We start from the raw sequence: 7,962 nt of genomic DNA, 5'->3' as shown, positions 1-7,962 counted from the left end.
GAGAGATATCCCTCTCGTCATGATCTGAACCAGACCTATGCCTGCTTTTTTGGTGTGCTAGATTTGGGGATTTCCTATCCCCCTGTGGAATCATGTATGAATTCCTTGGTTTCAGCTCTTTGACATCAAGAACTTTTTTTAAACTTGTTTTTTATACTTGCAGTTAGGTTGCTGCACTGGCTTTGGGGAACTAGGTATCTCAGTCTAAGGGAGAGCTTTGGCAAATTTCTGGATCAGATTTCAGGCCCAGTGCTGGCTTGAATTAACTCTGGAGTTGAAACTGAAATTCCTCGTTTGTATTGTCTCATTCTTTCAATACTGGAAGTTAACAGAACCAATAGATATTTTCCATTCAGTGCATGTACCAGAGATTGCCATTAACGTCAAAATACAGGAAAATGGCCTATGTGCCCACCTTTTTCCTAGAAGAACACTCATTCCTCAGCAAATGGCAAAGCAATTTGCAACTCTCCTTTAACTCATGCCATCAAAACTGCACTTCACATTTACATTTAATTTTCCCCCAACTCTTAGCTTTTTTTTTGACTGCTGTAGGTTTAAGGTTTCTTTGTCTTCTCAGGATTCTTTTGGAAGTTGCCATTTAGCAGTTTGTTTCTAGCACAACTTTGGAATTCTTTTTGGTTGTTCGGAAATTTTCTGTCAATGGAGTTTTTCTGTAAGAGTGGTGGTTTTTATCAGGTTTTTTAACAGTTCATCCTTCAGTTTCAGTATGGAAAGTCTATAGTGTGAGTAGGTGAAAATCAAAATTTTATAGAGGACACTTAAGTGCTGTATAAGGACAAAGCTGAAATGTATGGTGCAATCTGACTGATGTGGAACGTTAATCAGGTGAATTTTGAAGGTTGCTGAGACGCTTAACATCTTACTGGCAACTTCAGCCCCTTTTCATCTGCCTAAGTGGAGCGTGTGAAGAGGGCCACGTGTAACTGAAGGTACCTCAGCAAGCTTCAATTTACATGAATTCATAAAGGTGCAACAATTGTAGAAAAATACAGTTGTGAGCTGTAACTTCTGTTTAAAAAATTGCAAATTCTCCCTTGACTAGACCTCACTGGAATAAACATGCTACTTGTTTATTTCACAAACTGTGAAGAGGTTTAATTTCACTAGAAGGTATTGTGAATTAGCAAATAAAATTATTTCAATTTTGTTATGTTATTTGACGTTAATCCAAATTCAGAGAGAAGATTTTTTTTTTTAAGTTTTACAGGTGTGTTTCATTTTTTCTTGTATAACTGCAGTGAAAATGGAATAAACACCTCCTTTTCATGACCTGAGAAAACCTAATTGTAATCCCTTAAATCCTAACTTACTTTATGTAACAGAGGCTTTAAATTCAGAAAGCTTCTTGTGTGACTTTGCATAAGTCATAAAAAAATAAAATGTGTGTGTTTTACTTTATTTTGATATTAAAATTTATTTAATAGGGAGAGAGGAGGTGGTTTGAAAGTGGTAGAAGGGAGGAGGTGCACAACGGTGGTGTCCTGTTTGAAACAGGTACGGTGAGCTTGCATGTAAAGTCTAATCTGAAAGAGTTGTAGATGCTTGTACACTAAGGCTTCCATTTTGCACTTGTTTAGCTGTGCATTTGCAAAGAGATATGTATACAATGGCCTAAAGCAATGTGGACAGTGGAAGGTTAGAGACATTTAGGAAAGATAGAGCTCTGCTCCTCTTTTTTCAGTATGAAAAGGGAGTGATATCTTGGTTTCTATAATACTCATTAAGAGAAACTTAGAATTCCATCTTGTATGTCAGCTTATATTCAAGAAGTTAAGCCTCACCATTTACGTGTTCTCACATCCTAAATTTCCATTAGTGCCAGAGAAAGTTGGGTCCCATGAATTCTGAGAGAATTTGGAGATAATCATCCATTGCTGCTGGCACAGTTTTAACACATCATCCCCTATCCTTCCTCTCATTCCTGGAAGTACTATAACCTGATGGTTTCTGTGCAGTTGCCACAACATATGACTGAGCCTTGCCCTTTGCCTCTCACTGTGAAATTTTGAACACTCAGGACTATAAACAGACCTTGCTGATGGAGCTGTGTCCTGAGAGGATCACATTGTTCAAGATGAAAAATCTTTTGATAACATTTTTAACACTGCTCAGTGCACAGTCAGTCTGTAGTCATTTAGTCATGGTCAAATCAGAGATAAGAAGAAATGAGTGACATTTTAGATACCAGAGAAATTATTCCTGAGTAGAATGAATCATGGAAAGCCCTTGAGAAAATAACTGATCTTTGGCCTTGTGAAAGAGAATATTGGTTTTCTAATGAAACAAATGAGCAAACAAAGCCTTGAAAACATAAATAAATGTGTTATTCTAAGAATTGATGACACTGATATTTCATGTCAGCAGAAGACATTGGACATAACAAATTGCTAAATTACACATAGATGTGGAGTCATACTTCAAACTCTTAGGTGAAGCCTGACATTTATGGGAAGTATTATATCCAATAATATTATATTATATAGACTGATTATAAAATCAGTTTGCAATATAGCATGATACAGTATCATATTATAACCCATACACTAAATCAGATCCTAATGATAACATAACAGGAAATGTTGGTTCAGCACCCACTCCCAGAATGCTTTAATTAGCTTGACTTTTTAGATTTTCAGGTTTCTTTCAAAATGGGGTTGAATTGGTGATACCTGGGTAGCCACTGCAGTGGACCTGCCTCCTCCTTTCATGACATGAAAATGTGCTGAGTTACCCAAATGTGAAATTCTGCTGGCTGCTCCAGCAGTGTGTCAGAGAGAATCACAGAGGATTTTTGTCTGTTCTGATATCCTGTCTTCCTTGTCTCCATTGTGGAGCTTAGTCAGGAGTAAGGACAGCCTCGAAGTTTCTTCTCCCAATGTTCCCCTCAAAATCATGGCATACTTACTACTTCATTTACCTTTTCCTACCATCAAGAAGATAAATGTGGTAGTTAAGTGAAAATACCTGCAAAAAGATGAAGACCTGGTCCTCCCCATCTGCATGTTCCTGGAGGGAGGCTATTGCCTCCATTGGAGTGGCAGGATTTGTATTATTCAGCTGCTTCTATTTCTGGTTAATAAGCAAAATTCAGTTAAGCCAGTAGGATGCTACCAGAGATAGTTGGAGAAGGAAAATGACTGTGGAGTGCCGTGGATGTCGTTTTGGGATGGGGCTCTTTCTTTACATAAGCAACACTGCATACAGTTCAGCTAAGGTAAAACACTTTCTAGAGAAATGTTTTGTTGTATTTTAGCAACTATTTTGTTGCAGTCATCCATTGTCCTTTTTCGGTTCTGTAGCCTTGGAAATACTTGAAGGCAGCATATGTTTTTTCCCTTACATATATTTTATAAATAATCAATTTTAATTGCTTGCAATAAATGTAGGTGGGTGAAAGATTTTGAAGCTATATGAGGTTGTGTCCAATAGTAATAATGACATAAACTACCACAGAAAGCTGTCTTCCATTATGGCCTAAATTGAGAGAATACTGTTCCAAAATTTTATTTCTTATTAAGGGCTATAAAACTAATACCAGAGTTGTGTGAAACAAATTTTTTTTCAGATAATTAAATACTGGGCTAAAACTGACTTTTTGCAAAATGTAGAAATATTGGAACTTCTGCAGAAACCATTGTTTCTTGTTATTTAATAATCAGAGAAGCCAAACCTTGAAATATATGTTCTTAGTTTTGAGGTTTCTGTATGAAAATACTTGTGTCTTTTCTTATCCCATTTCTCGCAGTGTCAGGGAATCTTCCTGTCAATGCTGCAGGAGTCTTTATGACAAAAATTATATACACAGAGCTTGGACAAAAAGACCCCAAGCCCAAGTGTGATCCACTTAGTCTTTGAATAGAAATTATCATCACTCTAAAGTTATGCTAGAAAGACAAAATGGGCACTTTGTTACACAAATAGAAATGTTTTACATATTATTTAAATGTTCTTTTTCATACTGAACCATGGAAAATTTGCAGTGTGTTATAGAATTGGACACAAACTGCCTATCTCATTATAACACTCCAGACTGAGGTATGCTTATATTATTTCAATCATTAAATGCCTATCATTCAGTTTCTGAGTTCAAACCATGGCATTTGTTCCTGCAAATAAGTACAGAACAGGGAAACTCATTATACATTTCAAAGAGGTGCATGCTGAAATACCAGTATGTTGTTTGACCAGCAGCATACCTTTCTGAAAGTAATGGTGGACAAAAGCTGTTCTTCCTCAAAAGTCAAATCTTTACATTCTTAAATGGATCTATTTTCATCAGTTTTTCCTACAGTGTCCACATAAGGCTATTAGAAGTCTGTGCATGGGTCAGTCAGCAGCACATTACAAATGGCAGTGAGCTGTGTGTCTCATTATCCCTGGGTGATCAGCGGCATCCCATAGAGATCTTTGTGCAACTTCGACATGGCAGTCAGCAAACTTGAAAAGCATTTTGAAGGATTAGCAGAGAGAAATGTTCCCCTTCCCAGACAGACATAAGCTGCATAAGAATATTTTTTATTATGCAGATGAATTACCTCATTTAAAGTGATATCTATTAATTAAGCAGGATTTGAAGCCTGTTGACTATGTTTGAATAGAAAGTAATAAGGCTTCTTAATTTCTAGGTTTGGGGATCTCACGAGACAGACACAAGGGTATTTTTTAATTGCTGAAGATGACTGCTGGACTGCAGATGCTATAAAGACTAGCATGACATATTGCCCAAGACTTGAAACATTAGAATTCACAGCAGATCTCCTTGACAGCATTTGGTATTGCTCAGATGTAAGGTTTCAAAGCCTGGAAGAGTCTCCCCAGGGATATGTTTGCAGAAAATACTCTACATGCAACATTTCTGCTTTGTTTAGAGAAAAAGCATTGCATTGCGTGACAATTGTGATTTATATGAGCACAGTCCCATGGGTACATTATCAGCTCTTCTAGAGGCATCCTTTCTGTAAAATTAGGAATGTATATAAAAAAAACCAAAACAAAAAACCCAACCCAAACCAAAGCAAGCAAACAAACAAACAAACCAACCTCCCCCCAACCCCAATAAACCCTCCCCAGCCAGGATCTATCAATACCTGTCAGTCATTTAAAGTAATTCAAAGGGATTAATGCTTCCAAATGTTACACTGATACCGAACTTGGAAAAAATCTACAACATGAATAAAGGCAGGAAGGGTAAAGAGGAACTTTTCTGCACAATAAATTATGTTGCTTGCTACAGCAAGCTGTGTCTATAAGGTACTTTGTAATTCTCAGAAAGATCTTTTTGCACATTTTCTGTCGATTGTTGTTCTATTGTATATGCAATGTTTCCCTACTGTATTTTATACTGTAATGGTAAGAACCACAGAGGGGACATTCCAGGGGCACATGATGACAGAGATATCAGTTTCAATAGGCGACGATCAGTTCTGGTTCTGGAACTTAGACTTGGGCAGAAATACAGATGGAGGTATCTTAATGTCTGTTGTAGCACTAAAGAACAGCAGTAAACCATACAACTTCAGCTCAGAAAGTTCTTCTCTGTAGGGAGATTACTGTTTTTATGGTACTTTGGCCATATGCACTCACCTGGACTATTCCACATGACATTAGACAAATTTTCTCAGACCGACTCTAAAAGGTGGCTCTCCTTTGATTAAATTACTGCAGAGCAAGGCATAAGATTCCATAGTCTTGAAAAATTGTCATTTGCTGTAGCCACACATCAGAACACCAACAACTTTTAGGGGTGTCAAATACTTAAAAAATCTAATTGAAATAAAATCAGTGACACATAATATTAGAAGCTCTTCTACTTTCTACCACTTGGAAGTGTACACCATCCTGTGTTAAAATAATTTTGCAAAACCAACGTGATACATAGCCACGTTAATCATGAACTCCAGACTTCCAGAAACTGTGAGGCTAAACTCTTTTAAAAGCAACAGCTTGCTTTCAGAGATAAAAAAAAAAAACTTGGATGCTTTTATATTCTTCTGTCTGTGTGCTGGTTACATGTGAGAAGTGTGGACTTTAGCAACCATGGAAGAATGAGAAATAATCTCAAATTTATTTGTATTTTATATCAATTTGGCATGATTAAAATAACATAAAACTAAACTAAATTAATGGTCTGCTTCAATTCCTATCTGGGCATTGTTAATCAAGGTACTGAGAGACATATTTTTTAAATGAAATAAGATTCCTTTGTGCAACTTAGGCCCCTGAAAAACAATTTATTGCACTCTCAGTTTTTTTCTTAATAAAATAATCAGTACATTTGAGACATATCAATATCAAAATATTGATTTTAGACCCTTTTAAGAAAAAAATGACCTACTTGTAGAAAAGTCTTGACACAAAATACAGTCTGAAATAAGAGGAGATTTGCAAATGCTACGTTTTTAATAGAGTTACCATCCCCTAAGGTTTCTTTAAAAAGGAGTTGAATGAAGAAGGCAGAAGTTTGTAGAATGAGAAAATCAAGTCAAATTTTAGAACAATTAAAAATTATTTTAAATTTTTTTCCAAAGAAAAAACACATTATTCTAATCTATTAGAATTATTTAAGTAGACGAAAGTAGATAAAAATGGAGATGTGTTCAATGCACGAGGTATTCTACAAAATAAGGATTGTTATTAAAATTATTTTTACCATTAAGTCATTTCTTCTGGCAAAGAAGGGTCTCCAAAGTTTTTCTCTGACCTTTCTTGATCTAAGCAAACAAATATTGTTGCAATACTTATCTAACATAGAAAAATGTTTTTACAATAGTGGATTGTCATAATTTAGGACTTAAAAGATTCCTGCTTCTGTTCATAAATTCCAGCAGCTACAGCCGTCAAACTCAGAGGTAAAAAAATAGCAGGAGTTTGGCAGTGACGGAAACAGCTGGATTCAGGGAATTTATAGAAGTTACAGTCAGTAGCATCTCTTAAATGTCACATTAAATAGTTATATTAAGCAATAAAATATGACTGATAAATGGAAATATTCCCAATAAAATATTTATAAATTAAATCTAAAGTTCTAAATAAGCATTATTTAAAACAGTATAGCCAGAGTCTTGCATTTATGAAAGCATATCAAGAGGAAGCTTTGAAGAGTTAGAGTTCAACACAGAAGTTCAATTCTGGCAAGTTAATGGAATTTTAGCATGTTTTTTCCTGAAAACTGCTGCAATCTTTTTGCCTAATGTAACCTATCTAATTTCAGTTAATGGCACTGAAGCATCCTAAAGCTAAATGACTGAGGCAGGATTGAGATCAAAAGTAGCTCTTAGACAGGAAAAGGCTAAGTGCTAAATGACTTCCCTCATTTATTTGCACTTATAAAAATTGAGACTAAATCATTGAAAGTCCCTCTTTGCTACATGTTGCATGTTGCCTAGAATTGTAATTTCTGACTTGTTTTATCCCCTGGTGTACAGCACAGCTCATGGAGTCAAAATGGTCCAAGTGATGGCATGGCCCTAATCCATACCAAGCTTCACAGCTGCAAGAAGAAAGTACCAGAGCCCCACACAATCTTTTTCTCTGAGAAATGCTGTGTCCACCAGCATGCAGATGGCTATTGTGCACAAAGGGCTTATTTCAACACACTAACTGTGCTAGCTTTTGGATCTATCTAATTATACATTATACGCCTCTAAGTAGAATAAGGATCATTTTAGATGCATGGTTATCAACACAATCACTGATGAAAGAGAGTCAAACTCATGCTGTGGATGGTTTGGCTTGAAGCCCTGGGTATCTTACGGAGATTTAGATGTCATTAAGAAAAATCCATTGTTTTCAGAATAATTATTTCCCTGCTGAGAAAACATCCCCCAGTCTGCAAAATCAGTATATTAACTTAGCATAAGAAAACAATCTTATGACATTTTTTTCCACTAGGATGGTAGAAACACTCATAAGAAACCAAATGTGCAAATACATTTATTG

Source organism: Corvus moneduloides, chromosome 5 (assembly GCF_009650955.1).
Source record: "Corvus moneduloides isolate bCorMon1 chromosome 5, bCorMon1.pri, whole genome shotgun sequence".
Taxonomy (NCBI): domain Eukaryota; kingdom Metazoa; phylum Chordata; class Aves; order Passeriformes; family Corvidae; genus Corvus; species Corvus moneduloides.
Note: the sequence above shows the minus strand (reverse complement) of the source record.